This window comes from Centroberyx gerrardi, chromosome 17 (assembly GCF_048128805.1).
Source record: "Centroberyx gerrardi isolate f3 chromosome 17, fCenGer3.hap1.cur.20231027, whole genome shotgun sequence".
Taxonomy (NCBI): Eukaryota; Metazoa; Chordata; class Actinopteri; order Beryciformes; family Berycidae; genus Centroberyx; species Centroberyx gerrardi.
Genome location: NC_136013.1, coordinates 25305500 through 25323544, shown reverse-complemented (window position 1 = coordinate 25323544; position 18045 = coordinate 25305500). Strand labels below are relative to the sequence as shown.

The window sequence follows — 18045 nt, the reverse complement described above, 5'->3', positions numbered from 1 at the left end:
CTTGTTCCCAATTGCAAAATAATGAGCAAGAAGTAGTACTGTGAATAACACAAAATCAGTGCAACTCTCTGCAGATATCGCCTGTGTGCCTCTTGGAAGTTGCTGCCAAACATACAGTATCTCCAAGACCATAGCTATTACCTCTGTTCAGTGGCATGCAATTTATATGGTGGCCCCTGGGGAAATTAACTTTGTGGTGACAACTCACAAGATCAACAATTCTGAAAGGAATTCAGGCCAGTCCTCTGCAAAAAGGAATAGCATAATTACAGGCCATGAACTTCCACACAGCCCCTCTCAAGCAGAGAAATCTCTGGAATTTCTCTCTCTGGACCATTTATATGATTTTATTTATAGCACTGCTTTTTCTTCACAAGAATCCGTATGTTGAACATACCGATTTACAAGTCAAAAATGACAATGTGATCCTATACCAACTCTGTCAAAACGTTATATAGTGCTTTTTAAAAGCGCTGCTGTTATACAAACTGCCATAATGTGTTACGTGTAGATTTTTTATTGCTTTGCTATTTTTCCCTTCGATTCTCTGTCCTCTGTCCGCTGCTGAGCAGGGGCTTGGCATCACAGAGGAGAGAACTGTGCAGACGCCATTATTAGACTGAGGCGACGATTATGCCCAGTCGGTGCCGAGAGCCAAATGCATACCAATGGGCTGTGGAAATATACTGATATGCAGAGGGGGTCAGCCAGAAGATGAGCAGCGAGAGTCTGGCCTGCCAATGTCTTGGCTGTCTTGCATTCCAAACCATCTCCTATTGCATAATGAAGGAAAGCTAAAGCATACAAAAGCTTCTTATCCACAAAACTGTTGCAGCTATTTTGCTGGGGAAATTAAAGTTCATCCAGTGCTATTCATTTGCAACAACTTTAAAATTTACATGTGAAATAGAAGAAAGGTAGGCTTAAGTTGGCTGATATTTGTAGTAAAAAAGGATTAGCAGAACTATTGTATCTTGTTTCAAGCATTGGCAGGCAAGTAGAACAATACCCGATCAACATCAATCCAAGGATTTCCAGATGACAAAAGCCCTACTGGCACAGGTCTAGTGTTACATGGGGACGTCATACAGTTAATGAATTAAGCCCCGAACCTCTGCGTTTTGAATGGGATAATGAAATTTGCTGAAATCATCCATGCCCTGGATGCAATTGTATATGGTCAAGATTTTACACATTTGTCACGTTTTGATTTAGCAAGGCAAAACTTGAAGTTTGCACTGAAAATGCATTAAAAACCTTCCTGCATAGATTCCGCCACTGCCTCCATTTTACATGACAGGAGGAAGTTGCAAATCATGCATCTAGAAGAAGAGGGCAAAAATAAATTGCGTGTCAAAAACTAATTACGGCTGAAACTACCGAAAGTTTGATTCACATAGGATTAGTATTATCAGGGCCCCTCTGTCTCTAAAGTACGGTAGGAAATTTGCACTGGAATGTTTACTTTACAATTTTTTTTTTTAAACTTTTGTTTATTGGATCTTCAACGTAACCAGCATTTATACAATAATTGCACTTGTAAGTTATTTAGTAGATGTTTACTTTACAAATTATAGACATGACAGATTCGCACGGGGGTAAAATCACTGACGATGTCCGCAGTCATTTCAAATCACTAGACATTAGTCCTGTGCGAATAGGGCTCAGTCATGCCAAGCCTAAATGGGCTTCAATTATTTGCTCATGTAGCAGTGGACAAAGTCAACTGTCTACTTGGCTACCCATGAACACCAAAGGACAATGAGTTTGGGAAAGGCAAACAGATCAATGCTCGATCGCTTTGCACTCTGTCAACCCCACCCACCTCCTTATTCCATGGTGGCCCCTCTCTTTAACGCACCATCGGTACACACTCAAACCTTGAAACCCGCTGAAGTATCTTTGTCCGTCGTGGCTGGTGACAAGCGCCATTCTGAGTGCCGTGTTCTTGAGGAGGACAACCATTAGGAGGCACCCAGGCGCTTTGATATCTCACTTTGTTAAAGTGTACTGACAGTAAATAGATTTGGTCGATCCATATTTCATTTCCTGCGCACTCTCCGGGGAGCCTTCCCCTGTCCTTGTCAACCGGCCAAGCATCCTTAGTCCCAGGGAAACCGGCGCCTCCCTCCAGAGGCCTCGTGAACACATCTTTCCTTAAGTTGACAGCATCATTGCCAACAGCCAAAAAAAACGAATCCGCCGCACCTTGATTGAAAATATCAATCATTTTTGTTACCTGGCATCGCCTTGAGTTGAGCACTGTAGAGAAACTGTGTTATCGATGTTATCAAAAATCTTAAATCGTGATTATGGTTTCTGAGAGGCAACCAGAGTTTCAGTACAAGGTCAGTCTAACTGTAGCTCTATTTAAGGATTACAGTTCCATCATGGATTACACTTCCATCATGGATTGCTTCATGAATTGTTGTATGAATTTTCAGGGGTTAAAATGATGAAAATGGCAACAAAAGTACATACACTTACTTTATAAACTTACTTTCAAATCACAGTAATTAAAAAATAAAGTTTATTTTCTCAAACAGGTATTCTGTAGTCAAGCCACATTATACTTTGGAGTAAACTGACCTACATTGCTCAGGAAGAGAGAATTAGATTAATTTCAATGACTACCCATAGCTACGTATACCCAACTTTTTCCAACTACACTATCGCAGTCACGATTTCAAACTATAGACACTGACATGGCTCATGAACTTGTAACATTGCATTGGCTTGGTCACATCCATTCAAAGGTCTCTGGATGGGAATATCATCTCTTGGTCACCAGGGGAGCACAATATCCAGCCAAGAACTCAACTGAACACTTCAAGCTGTGGTCGAGGTTGTGCACTCCACCCGTACATTTCCGAACATTTTGCCCAGACAAACATTAAACATTCGCTCTCCTCTCAAAGAGCCTCAGTGCGTACATCGACCACAACTCTCAGCCACCGGCTCGACGCCAAGAACCTGTCAAGCTGTCACATGACATTGTTTCCCATCCTGCCTGGAGATCCGCTCCAATGTACCCTGTATACACTGCAGGTCAGTACTTATTCAGCTTAGCCGTATCCAATACTGCAGCTAACAAAAGACATTTTTAAAATCCTACCATTGGCCCCTTTGGCCATTTGTGTCACTTCTTTGTACAAATCCCTCATTGATGCTTAGAAATCCTGCATGTGAACCAGTTCTACAAAGAGTAAACATAATAATCAGCGACAATTTCATATGCATAAATGTCCGTTTTGCTACTCAACACAACACAACAGTGATTCAACCTATAGCCCGTTCATGAAAGCTTTGAAATTTGCTGTTCTAAACACCCCGGGGCTAGTAGGTCTTTCCTGGGAAAAATCCTCCGGATGTATTTTACGTTTCCAGAATTCCAGCAGCTGCAGCAGCGGTTTGTTTGGATTAGAGGAACTGGGTAGCATGAGCAGCGATAGCCACCATGGCTAAACAGACAAAGAGCGCCACCTACAGAAACTCAAACAGAAAAAAATGTCAGTATTGGCAACACGGTTTGATTCACAGCAATGATCGCTTAGCACCAAAGACAGAGACAAAATAAAAATAAAAAACAAGGAATTTGCGGATTACTACTATAAAGACATACTGGAAATGGATAAGCAGTAGTGACTTCTTATATTTCTTAGACATGTTTTTCCCCACACTTTCAAACCATTCGCCATGTCACTGTGAGTAAATGGATTTCACGTATCTATAAGTTTCGGACTCAGATTATGTAACTGCAGATCATTTCAAAGCCATTTCTGACAAAAGCAAACTTTTCTGTGTAAATGGCCTGATGCTAGATCAGAATTTTAAGGGGAAGTAACTTTATGGGTATATTGGCACACATGAACAGTTGCTTTGGCAGAGAAAGGATAATTTCTGAATTACATTCATGAATTCATTAGATAAACACTGCCTGAGCCAGTGCACTCTCAATTTACTGCTGTTCCAGTTTGGAATGGCTTCACATCAACACATCCTCTCTCCCCAAAACTGAGTGACACAAAAGCTGAGTTACTGTATTAAATGCTTCTCAAATGAAAGGGTGGGCAGCTCAAATAACATACCAACCTTGAGCTCCTTTGTAGATTGATTCTTTTGGCTTTTAATTCTCTCAGATTTAAAAAAAAACAAAAACATGCTGCCTCTGTAATACAGTCAGTGCATATCACCAACAACCTCTAGCTAAAAAGAAGAACTGTTTTCCATCATACTGCCCCAATGACATGATTAGCAGTTGACAATTTGTCACTTGGTAGAGCCAGGACCTTACAGCCGGGATTATGACACCCTAAGTAGATCAAAGTCTCCCCAGTCTCAGCATTCATTCCCACCCACATCAGCTCTCAAAAGCTGAGACATATACTTGAAGTAACTATCATCCTCCAACCTCACCAAATCTCTGAGGAGAAAGTCTGACAGAGAGAAAGAGAGCAATAGCAGCTGCGAGAGAGAGAGTGAGAGAGAGAGAGGAAGATTGACAATTTAGCACTAATGCCTCCTGACACCGGTGAAGGCTTTCTGAGGAAAATAAAGTACATTACACAAACAAGGTGCCTCCACCTAATCCACTGCTAACCTGATTTATCTTCAGACAGAGTGGGCACCGCCGAGATGGCCGCTCAAATCGCTTTGGAAACCAGTGATAAAGAGTCTGTGTTGTCAAGATGACGCAATCGCTTCTCTCTGAGTTGTTTGACACCTTGTATGCTAAGCCTTCCTGTGTGTTCACACTGTGAGCAACGTGGATGATGGGTCGCTCCGTTCTGACAGATGGTGGGCGGTGCAAGAGGCTCTGATTTCATCTATGTACCGGTCTGCAGCTACAAAGTTTTGAACAGGCAAATCAAGTATTTTTCACTGATTTGGTATTGCCTTTCAGAATGTTACAGCATTTTGAGGAGTTAACATAAGGTTAACCTAAGGTGCGTACCATGTGACTGCAATGTCTTGGGTTCAGATCGTACTTTGGACCTTTGTCACATTTCTTCCCCCTTCTCTTCCATTTTTCCTTTTGCTCTCCACTGTCAACAACAATGGCAAAAATAATCGTTAGAAGACAGAAAATAAACTCAATAAAATGACTTCAGAGCTTACCACGATGAATGCAACTGTTCTCAAAGGATTGTTTTTGAGACGTTTATCCTGTGGTCTTTCAAGTAAAAGTTGTAGAGAATTGGGAATCTTTGAATGGCTGCAATCAACTTCTCGGCCATGTTGCACTTGCCAAGTGGAACAACTGTTCATGAAACGTAATCATATTGGTAGGGAAACAAGGAAGTGCAGAAATCTGATGGCCAATAATGTTCAAAAGTTCAGCCAAATTTCAGCCAAGTTTCCCTGGTCACTCAGCTCTATAGGAAATGAATGGACTTCTGCTGACTTGTTGATCGTGTTGCCGAACACATGGTTATAGCTGCATAGCTGTGAAAAATGAATGCTTAGCAGTAGCCTCAGACCTGCTTGTTAACCTTCAGTTCTTTGAGGGGCTTTTGAGAGTCCTTGAATCGAGCCATCGAAACAGGAGGGGGGGCACTTTGTGCAGATACCTCATTTGACCCCGACAATCTATTTCGGTTTGCAAGAGCTTTAAATATTCATCAGTGATTGGTTTGCCAAGGAGAGGGGCCCTGAGCAAACAGGGCAATAGGCATTTGGCGGCGCTCTGTAATGATCACACCACATATCTGTGCGATAATCAGAAATTAAATAGAAACAGAGAGCAGGGGAGCGCGTCTACCTTCAGATGACTTTCACACTGCTTTTTATACTCTCTGTTTGTCAGGCTGGATCTCCATGGGCCTCACACTTTCACATTCTGTGTATTCTGTCTTTCTGTTTTCATTCCCACGACCCGGTGTAGACTAGATGTATTTGAGATATACTCCACAAAGACACAGCTTTTGATTTGTGATGGTTTGGATACCCCCCAGACAGGTGCTAATTGTGTAGGGGTTGTTTGGTATTTAGATGGGAAGCAATTAGCTCGCTCAATTCAGCCTGATAAGCTTTGTTCCCCATTCTCTGGAGGCAAGACAGTAATGTTAGAGTGAGCTAAGTTGCTCATCAAATAGACAAATTAATTCATTTTACAGGAGGACAGGAGGTTGATTCGTTACTTACATTGATAAACAGTTGAAAGCTGTAATGTAATGAAATATTCATGATTTACACTGATTGCTATGAATTTAAGAACCATCTACATGGAGCTTTTTGTAGGTTCATGGTGGAGATGGTAGAAATGAAAATTAGCATCTGTGTCTTTATTTTGAAAAAGATGCAGTTTGCTGTTTTATTCTGTCCATACTCTGTCTTGGTTTACTGAAAAACCTGAAACTAATACAGAAGTGTGAGGTGACACCAGGAACCCTTGTCACACTGTTACTGACTGTTCTTAATGCATAATTCATAAAGCTTATTTGATGAAAAAAAGTAAACTAAATATGCTAAAACACGATATCCCAAATATATTACTTAAGAATAGAACATCAACATGGTCTTCTATCTTATTACAATCTTGCAATAGCATCAACCTAGTTGTTTGGCTAATATTAGCACACAGATGTGTGAACACACATTGTAATTCTTAAGTAGATTTAAAATACTAATTTAGAGATCACAAATGTTCAGCAGTTGCATCCTGACCTCTGTGTCTGGTTCTTTTAACAAGTTTATGTAGCACTGCAACAGTTTTGTTTATTTGGAAGTTAACAAATACTGATATGACAGTTACATTCATTATAACCCAGTTACATGTTGTTACATGAGGCAAATCCTTGTGCAAGACTGTTTTCAGTGCACTTTCAGGTATGCAGCTTCAACTCAGACATCATGTCAAAATTTTGTCCATGTCTACACAGAAAAAGCACAGCCTAGAGTAGCTGAGCACCCCGTCTTTCTGCAGCAATATCTAGATCACCAAACATATTCAATTATGTGAAATTGAGTGTATAACATTTTATATGGTGCATGTTATTATCATATATTATCATGTTTTCTACATTTATAGACTAAGTTGGTAATTGTAACATTGAAGATAAAGGTCAATAATCTATCTATCTATCTTAAAGGTACATGTGTAGCATTTTTGCACCTATTTATTTATTTATTTGATCAAACAGTGCAATATTCAAACAGTTTACTTACAGTGCAATTACTATATTCTGTATTTGTTTCTGATCTCATCTTTTCTTCTACTGTTTCTATTTTGTCATGTCATGTCATATTGTCATATTGTCATATTGTTGTGTACCAGGCTGTACATCTTACCAGAGGAGAGAATGTGATCAAGGCTTGTCTTTCCAAAGTCACCCACACACCCGTCGGAAATGGATTGCCAAAATGTTGGACCACATTTTCAGGTAATTATGTTAGCTTCTAGCTTTCTACATGTTACTACATGTTAACTACATGTTAACAGATTCCATCTCTCAATAGATCACAGACAACACAAGAGCGTGCTCCAAACATTTTACCAAGGACTGCATAGTCAGATCACTCACCGGTCTGAATAAACTGAAAGGTGGGAGTGTGCCGTCTTTGTTTACATGGTGTCAACACAAGCCCAGGAGGACAATTCAACAAATCCAGAGGTAACTTTTAGCTGGCATTAGCTAAATCCCCTGCATGTTGTCATGAAAAAGATGATAAATGCATTGGCATTAATATAAAATGTCATTTTTGTGTAGGGTTCCTGTTCGTGTTCAAGGGGTAAAGGCATCAACATCAGTTAGAAAATGAACAATAGTGAGTATGCACTTATGTTTTACACCTTAACTGTACATCTGTCAACTGCCAACATTGAGATCATCATGGCTAATGTTTTTCTCCTGTATTTGTAGTGAGATTGGTGACTGTAATGAGGTGGAGGAACAAGAAGAGGAGCAGGAGTTTCCAAATCTAAATGAGGGCGAAAAATGACAGTTGTGTTTTGGGTTATGATTGGCCTGCAAGATTAGGCTATGCAGGATAATGATTATAGGATGTAGGTTCACTGTCTGTTATTTTTACCTTGTATGTACTCTAACCCTGTGGTATTCATTGAGTCTTCTGAATGCCCTCTCCACATGGATCCTTAACCTCAACCAAGCAATCTCTTAGGCTGGCTTTACATGGTGCAACCTGAATATAACTTTAGAACTGAGTTCTGTGGGAGAACCAATGAATGAAAATCATGAATTTGGTTTATATCATCATTTGGAATGTTCAGGGTGAGCTTTGTAGCATAGCAACTGGAAAAGATTGTTGCATGGAACTGCAGCTGACTACTTTCCCAGATTACCATTACTCAAGTCTTGGTGAAGATCATTTGTAGAGTAGTGGGGCAATAGCTCATCCACTGCCACTACTGCCATTTGGTCTCTGCCTCACCAGGCACTGACACAGCAAGATCTGGTTGAAGAGATATACTGTATGTTGTGCTCTGAATCGAGCTCTTACGATTAGTCTTTGAATGTAGTGTAAAGCATATTGGCAAGCAGTCTAAATATGCAAGCAGTCTCCTTTTACACTGCATTTAACTGCTTTTATACAGTGCTCCTGCATACAGTCTAATCATGGTCGTGGTGTGATGCCTCAACAACCTGCTTGGTACTTACTTTCTTATTTCTGTCTTCTCTCTCTAACACACAGTTCCAACCAGGTTTTGGAGGCACTACATGATCACGATTATCTGGAGGAGCCCCTGTCTGTGGAAGAGCAGCTTGACGCAGCACAGAATCAGATTGCTTGTCTGGAGGAAGACATTCAAAAGCTGAGAAGTGAGCAGTTTTGTCTCCAACGCTTCCAGTGTGAGCCCAAGTTGATCATGTTCTACACTGGATTTAAAGATTACGACACCCTCAAAGAGCTCCACCTGGCTTTAAAGCCTACAGCAGAGTCTATGGTGCGATGGAGTCAAATGCAAAGGCTCAATCATACTGAAGAACACATTTTGAAAGCTGGGTTCCATGCACAACACCTATGCCTCTTTGACCAGTTTTTCCTGTTCCTTTGCCGTGTGAGGCAGGTTTTTTTTGCTGTGGATTTAGCAGTGCAGTTCAATGTGTCGCAGGCCGCGGTCAGCAGGACCTGTATAACATGGGGCAACTACCTGTACTTGATGCTTGGCACACTACCAGGCCAAGTAGAGAGGCAGTAGATGAGCTACCATTCTTCAGAAAGACCTTTCCCAAAACACGGGTGGTGCTAGACTGTACTGAGATCCACATCCAAACAGCAAGCAAAAAGGTTCTGAACAGTGACATACTCCCATTTCAGTGGTACCACAACACTGAAATACCTGGTTGGCATCACTCCCTCTGGTTCAATTAGCCTAGTCAGCAATCTCTACACAGGCTCCAGGAAATTACCAAGGAGTCAGGCATTCTGAACCTCTTGGAGCCAGGTGACGAAGTCATGGCAGATAAGGGCTTTCTTATCAAAGACCTGCTTGCTGACATCAATGTAAACCTTGAAATCCCGACATTCTTAGGGCCAAGTGGACAATTCAGTAAAGACAACATAACATATACACAAGAGAATGCCCGCTTGAGGATCCACTTGAAGAAGGCAATCAGGCGCATAAAAGCCACATTTTTGATGGTGTCATGCCCCTTTCACTGTGTGGGTCAGTAAACCAGCTGTGGACTGTGTGTGCTCTGCTGACCAACTTTCAGGGACCTCTGTTTTAATCCTGTGGTAAAATCCAGTAGAGAAGAAAGTAGTGCACACATCCAAAAAACTTACTACAGGTGCTGGATAAAAATGAACAGAGAAAATGAACAGAGAGAAAGAGGTAGAATCCGCACACTGTGTTGATAGTTCCCGATAGTTTTAATGGCAAGGCAAGGCAAGGGGGAAAACTTTAGATTCCAAGATGGCGGCTGCATGAAATACGCCTATGGAAGAGTATAGGGTAACTTTTTATAACTGGTGATTTCAATCAATTTTAATGCCAGGCTTTATCTGCCAGTGTCTTTTAGCACAGAGCTATGATTCATTTTTGAAGCTCAATATTGCAGCAAAAGAAGGAGTTGTACACATCAATTTGGAGTGTTGCCACAAACCCTGTTAGCGGCTGCTCTTTTGTCAGCGATGTAGTAACCACACCAGCATGTTCTGTTCAGTTTGAAAACTCCAACACGCCCCTCTGTCCCTCTGCGGAGCCTTAATGGGATTGATCCTGCAAAAAGCTCAATTATCTATTATCCTCAGAATGGGGAATGAACTGTAAATAATTCAAATGTTCGACAGAGGCTCCGTCAAGCAAGATGAGCCTGCAATTGACCTTCACTGCATGATGAGATGAGCAGTGAGAGGCCAGAGGCGTTGGCCTAGGCACACTATGTGATGTTTTGCCAAAGTTATGTTCGAATACTGTGGCAGGAGCTGTGATAGACATGTTGAGCGAAGCTAAAAGAAATGTCATCGTCCACCGCAGAGTATAGAAAAACACGTCCGGCAAATTTAATTTTAATATCATTCCCTCTGGCTTTATGGAATCTCCTGGAAGGTGCTAACATACAGCGCAATCAAAGAAAACACATCAACAATGCCATGTACATGTGACATTCTCCAGATGGGAAAGACAGTTTTTATCAGCGAGGCAGGATGAAGCTGTGTTGAAGCAGAGCGGCAGAACCGAGCTTAAACCATCTCCCCACTTTGATCCCCAATCTGCACGTTTCAGGGACAGGAGGAAACTTAATCCGATTGGGAATATTGCAGAAGCACACTTCCATTCGTTTTTTTTTTTTTTTTCTCCATTCTGAGTGAAATCAAAGCTACGTTTCAGGGAGGCGTTGTGATTAATCTGCAGGTTTTGCCTTTTCGGCACTTCCCCTGTGGGGCCGAGGGAAAACGAAAAGGTCGTGGCGGCATTGAAATGGCTGTTATGCATGCAAAGGGAGGCATGAATGTATGCATGCGGTGGGATTTTGACACACGAATCTGCTTGCTCGACGGTGAGCTGACCCACAAGAGCTTGTATGACATGGTAATCGCAGTGTTCACTGGATATCTTTTTATTCCCAGGGAGTCTTTAGCCTCATTTAAAGGCTTTGGTACACTTTGATGTCAGGCTTTCTATTATCACGAGCCCCTCGTGGTGCTTTTACATGAAATATTTAAACAAATTCATAGTGTACTGAATTTATTCTTCTAATCAAGTGGTAGAAACAAGCTATATCTGTTAAAAAGGCTGGTGCACTTCAAAGAGTCATTGATTGAAATTGACGGACATTGTGTTACTGCCCGCCCCCAAAGCTCAGGTTCAAGTTGAAGTTTTAGGTTTGTTTCTCATTCTGCTGGCAATAAAAGATCAGAGGACATGCTTGCTAATGAGAGAGTGTGTGCGAGCCTTCTAAAAGTAAGTTAACCAATTTGTCTGTAAATATTTAGCCTGTGACAATCTACTTTTGGTGTCATACTTACCGTTGTTAGTACCACTAATTCTAATCCACGTGTAGTTGTCACGTAGTAAAGTATAGCATATATGCTAGCGGAGCTGCATCCTTGCAAATTAGCCTTGTCATTGTCATCAAAACTCATCTTTCAACCCTGCTGATAAGTTTTTGGCCCACTCAACATACTGCATATTTACAGATGAGTTTTTATTTAATAGGAAAAAATGAATAGATTTCAGTGTAAGTGCTTAATTCATGTTCATTATACAATGATAGATAATGTAGGACTTTCTGGCTGTGTCAATTACCTTACAGGAGGACCATGCTGATCTCTGGCTGTGGTAATTTTTCAAACAGGCTTGGGTCCAATCAACAGCTGATCTGAGGTAAGTATGTAAACAGCGGGAGCCTCTGCATGCTTGGCATAATACCAATAATTTCTATCTGGTCTAAAGGTGTTTGTTGTTTAGAGACTTTCTGTATGGTAATGTTCAACTTGCCACTATTAAAGGGGCAATAAGTAATCTATGACCTTTATTGGCGACCAGTAGGAATTGCAACATTGGGAGTCTCTTGAAACTTTACTTATTGCCCCTTTAAAGGCATAGGCATGAGTAGGATTTTGAACGTGGTTGCCAGAATGGCACAAAACGCAATTACAGCTAGGCGAAACACCAAGCAGACAAGGCTCGTTCCAAAATGAGAGTGATTCTGGGGTTGGCTTTCACCTGTTGGTGAGTATTGAAGATGAGGATGGGGATGAAGAGCGACGTGGAGTTGGCCTGTTTTCTGTTGGACAGGTAGGTGCCGGTTAGTTTAGTTAGCTACCTAGCTAGGTATCAGGTTTTCTACTACAATGAAGCTACTCTAACAACGGTAGCTAGCTGCCACACACTAGCTCTGACCAGGAACTCCAGTTACTCTGTATTAGAGTTCGGAACAGCTATCGTAGCCAGTGTGGCTTTGAGATATAAAACATTCACACCCACTGCCAAAAGGTCGATGGTCAGAAACGTTCTGAACATTCAGTAATAAGAAAATCCAGGCAGAAGACAGAAGGCTCTCTGCAGACACACACACTATCACACACTACCAATGGGCCATAAGTAATGATTGACTAGGATACTTTTTGGATGAGTTCAAGGGGGAAAATCCTGCTCAGTATGTTTTTAAACCTACAAAATATAGCATATATGCTATATGCTTTGTGCGCTGCCGCTTCCACGTCACCAACTCCACAACTGTTGGAGATACTGTATGCGAGGACAGGAGTGTACCCTTGACATCAAACTAGCACGCATCCCAACATCAAACCCACCTCTGCATCTCCCAGAAGCTAAGATACCCCCCTTCTCCTCTGCCTGTTTAGCATGTGATCTAGCTACTGAGCCGTGAGCCGTGGCATTGCTCGAGGCGTCCAATTGGAGGTTCGGTTTACCTCACCGAGGCAGTAATACCCCCACCTCCCATCCCTCTTTCCTCACCACGGCCTGCCGCAGAGACCCACTTTGTATTTTAGGCACATTCCTGAACAGTTTAATTCCTCTCAGACAGTTTGAAGGTCTAATGCCTCAATCAATAGCCATCATTTAAATTAATCCCCTGCCCTTTTTTGACTCACTAAAATTGGCTGGATTAGATAGATTATGAGGGCTATCAAACTACACTCTTTGCTTCCTTTTTTTTTGTCTTGCATTCCTAATGGAGGGCTTTATTGTCACTGTAACTGTAACTGCCTGAGTGTAAAGATGTCATTATTTTAAGATGGGGTGTCACAAGTTTGTCATATTCAATGAAATTGTGCATTCACTTTATACAAAATTTGGTATAACAATCATTAAACATTATGATTAAAAAAAAAAAAGAATGAAAATCTATGGCCTTCATACCTTGGATAATGAGAAATTATTTGCAGCTTCCAATCTATACTCTCATTTTGACAAAAAGATCAATTTTTCCTGAATTGCAACTTTTGCTTTGGTCATGAGTGCGGAATTTATGCATAGATAATATTTTGTAAATGAGCTCCAATGTGTACAGAGGTTGATTTTGAAGAGGCTGTGTGGTTGTCATATATATAATATATATGACTCAACTCAAAAATATATATTTGACCCAAGAGGATAGCACAAGGAAGTCTTACTTATAACACATTTTGCTGTCCTCGTAGCATAAAAGTAGTGCATTTTTGTATTGACATTTTCAATAATATAACCCACAATTGATTACTTGTCAGCAGGCCACATGTCTCCTCTTTTTTCCCCCACCCAGCTTTATTAATCTAATCCTTTGTACATTAACCAGTAACCGCATGCGGTATTGCACTTGGGTTACATAATGGCAAAATACCACATGCTCTAATATCTTCATTGAGTATTGATTGATTCTAAATGACTTTCTTTCTGATTCTGCCCTGGAAAGGTTTCTCATTAAGTGTACGAGCAGTGATAAATGATATGCAGGCGACGGAGGCTGGATTGAACGGGTGGCGAGAGGGGAAAGGGAAGGGAAAAGGAGGGAGGGAGGGAGGTCATTACTGAGCAGCAGATTTGAAAGGACATCAGGTCTCCGTGAACGTGGGAGGAAGATTCTCATTCTGTAAGTGAGAGAGAGACGGTAAGAGAGGAGGGAAAATAGAGAGCCGCCCAGGTTAGAAGATGAGAGATGGCCGAGATTTTCTATTGCTACAACCAACAGCTAATCTTTAGCTGTACTACACTGCAGCTCTTGCTCTCTCTCAGCGTTGAATGAGATGTGCTCTCCCCTCCAGAACATCTTTAGTGTGTGACTCTTCTTTACACCGCTGTGTGATATACTTAACTGTCCTCGGTCTGCATGCCATAACTGCAATTATGAAATACATGAAAAGGATGAAACCAATAGCCTAAATTAATTCCTATATTTACACAATCATCTAAAAATCTTAAAGTGATAATCTTTGATTTTTTCATATAAATAAAAGTGTTTTGCTACACTTATGGTTAGGAAGGATCATTTACAGATGATGTGATAAAATTGCTATCAGTACTGTAATCCACTGGATTACTCCAGCATAACTTGATTACTTTTGGTGAGCCTTTGGATTTGCCTCCAGCATTGCATTTGAAAAAGGTTGTTATCTGCACCTATGGATATCAGTTACCTCAAGTTGTGTGTAGTGACATTTGTGCTATTCAATATTTCTCTGACAACAAAAATATTAATATGTGACATTTTCATATAAATACATGCCTGTTTTGCTACTCTCTAACTAATTGACATAAAACAACAGTGATTCAACCTATAGCCAGTTCATGAAAGCTTTTCCATTTGCTGTTCTAAACACCTGGCGTTTGGTAGGTCTTTCCTGGGAAAAAATACACATCACTTCCTGTGAGCCAGAAGAAGAAGTGAGTAGTTAGCATCAGGGTCCGAAATTAACAGTCGCCAAGCGGCAAATGCGGGTAGATTTTCCGTTTGGCGAGTAAATCTCGGAAGGCTATCTGCCACATGGCGGGTAAATGTTTGTACCAAAATAGTCATGTAGTAAAAAACTATGCTGAGAGTCTCTACCGCGTTTTGGTGTTGGGCGCGCAGAGAGAGCAAGCGAGAGAGAGAGAGCGAGAGACAGAGAAAGAGAGAGTGCGAGAGAGAGAGAGAGATCACATCTGTGTCAGAGTTTCACAAGGGCGGGGCTGAGCTCCTACACACACACACACACACACGCACACACACACACACACACACACACACACACACAGGAGCGCCAGCCACAGACCGTCTCAAGCTCTCCTTGTTTAGCAGCACTGTTTACTGTACGGGGCATCAGATACTCCACTGTCACTTGTCGCCGGTCTGCTGCTAGCTACCATTAGGCTAACTAAATAGCTATTATGCGGCGATATTTACAAGGAGTAAGTCCTTCCCTGCCTCCACAGCTGAATGTGAAAGAGGTTTTAATACCATGAAACAGGTGAAAACCGATTGGCGGTCCAACCTAAGGTCTGATACACTGTCAGATCTCCTTATGGTCCAGCTGTCCTCTCCAGAGATCAGGGAGTATGATCCCACAAAAGCTGTGATGCTGTGGCACCAGGACTCTGTCAGGAGCAGGAGGCCAGACTTCATGGACCGTGTAAAGAGGGTAGAAAGTGAGGAGTCTGATGAGGAGGTTTAAGTTGATTAAAATGATTAAGCATCCGATAGGTTTACAAAACCTTCAAATTTACTTTTATGTTTGATCCTTAAGTACATTTAATAGCAAATGGGTTATGGGTTTTGAGATCAAGACTTCTTGAGTTGCATTCAATTGATTAACTATTGATCAATATATTAAAATAATTTTGCTTCAAATTTTGCTCTGGCCTCTTCTTTAAGTTTGTATTCAACATAATACCTTATTATTTCAATGAAATGTACTGAAACGAATGTGTATATATATATATATATGTATATGTGACACAGAAAGGCAATTTATTATTTTGGCCGGTAAAAAATATGCTTGGCCGGTGGATTTTTTCATCTATCAGCCACCTTGGCCGGTGAGTCAAAAAGTAAATTTCGGACACTGGTTAGCATTAGCAGCGATAGCCATCATGGCTGAACAGACAAAGAAAAGAGCGCCACCTAAAGAAACTCAAACTTCATCAGAAAACCCAAGTCACGGTACTGGACCCACTTTGACTGATGAGCACTTAGCACCAAAGATGGAGACAAAATTTGAGAAAACAAGGAACTCATGGATTACCACTTCAAAAAAATTGTTGAAGTTGTGTATGATGTAGTGATGGCACACTAGCTACTAAACAAGGCACTACAGCAACCCAGTTAGCAAGCAATCAGTGTGCTTATTGATGACTGCAGGGAGGCAATAGGCATCTCTCTCCTCGGTGTCAATAGGCTAAGTTGTGAGGATCTCTCGCAGGCCTCCATACGCCGTCATTAAGCGATAAAGGAGTGTCAGCCGGCTATTAAGCCTGAGATAGGGGGCTGAACAGATTAACATCAAAGCGGCTTCAGCAATCCCTACACCTCGGGCGGGGTTAACGCCAGATACTCATCTAATGAATCAGAAAATATGCAATTCTGCTACGTATCTATCAAGCCCGTCTGTCTATATATGGGAGTGTGTGCGCTGGGGAAAGCACATTGGATTGGGAATCAATGGGTGCTCACACAGCAATTCATCTCCGATGTGTCTGGATGCAGTGGCAAGCAGAGCCTCTCACTGAGCATTATGGGTAATATCCATCATGGAACATGTCTACATCACACGTCAGCTTGTCACTTTGCTTGGAGTGGCTTGGCGCCAGGGCAAGAATAAAATAAATAGAATGAAAATAAGGCAGCTAAACAAGTAGCTTCCAATAAGGAGATACTTACACTATTCCATTTTGTAAAAAAAGCGCTCCCTCAAATACATTTTGTTCTGATAATTTGAGTGTAAAGCTGTCAGACATTTAGCAGACACTCCACAAGACAGCCAATGTCAGAATAGTCCGCTACCAACTTTTTTTTCTACGCTACATTCTCCATTTTCATTCTGCTTGTTGTTGCTGTCCTAAACTGTTGGCTGTCTATGTACCGCCTCCTTTGCACTGAGATTGGTCGGCTCACAAAAGCGGTTGACGTTGTGTGGTCAACTTTAAAGAGCTGAACTGTTGTCACCTTTAGAAAGCGCTCCACTCTGCCTAAAAAGACACCAGGCACAGTGCCTTTTGAAAGCCTCATTCACCCTCTAAACTGCATTTGCAGTTTAGAAAGAGCAGAATAGTGTGAACGCACCCTAATAGGAGCTAAATAATGCTACTGACAGGACAGTGTTAGTGAAATGGGTGAGCAATGAAGTAGGTTACAGTTAGTAGAAGATTTCTCTGAAGATGACACCACCTGGTGGCTCAGTTAACTAGAATTTGGAGCTAAGTTAGCTAGAATTTGGAGCTAAGTTAGCTAGAATTTGGAGGGACGTAAGCTAGCTAGCTCAGTTAGCTAGAATTCGGCATTGCAAAGTCCCTTGTTGTGTCCCGTAATTGTGTAATAACGCACAAATACCATAAAAAAAACTTCTTTGAAGTTTAGGAAGAGGATGCCGTTCTGTCTCAGGAAAAGCCATCTTTAGCACATGCTGCGTTCATGTCATATCGAAAGATGGATCTCGTTGCTACAACTTGGAAGCATTCGTGTGCTGAACACATCCAAAATAATATAATTATAGAATATAACTGATAATTTTGATTCACTGCCATGTTTGCCACCTGTGTTGGCACACTTTCCACAATTTGTGACGCCAAATTGGAGATGTCAGAGTCTACAAAAAGTCCCACGTCCTATTTTTAATTACCACTAGGAGGCTAAACATTTTTTCCTGGTCGGCAGCTCTTAATTTTGGTAAATCCAACATGATATGAATACAGAAACAACCCCTACAGTTATCAAAAAAAAATCCAAAACTGGACATAAAGAGAGAACAACATTTTGGATTGACCTTGCCTTGAAAGAAACCTGGAAACTTGATGCAGTTTAACCCTTGTTTGGACAGACCTTTTGAAGCAGGATGATTCTTTTTTTTTTTTTTAATCCTCTCTTAAGATGGAGCTGAGTTTGTCATTATGCAAACACTGCAATATTGCCCATGATGATGAAAGAGAGCTGAGGTTGTTGG

At 41.3% G+C, this 18045-nt stretch overlaps 1 pseudogene; it reads left to right on the top strand.

The window, feature by feature from the left end:
• The first annotated feature begins 7233 nt into the window (after positions 1-7233).
• On the top strand, positions 7234-15561 carry LOC139925886 (uncharacterized; annotated as a pseudogene).
• The last annotated feature ends 2484 nt before the right edge of the window (positions 15562-18045 follow it).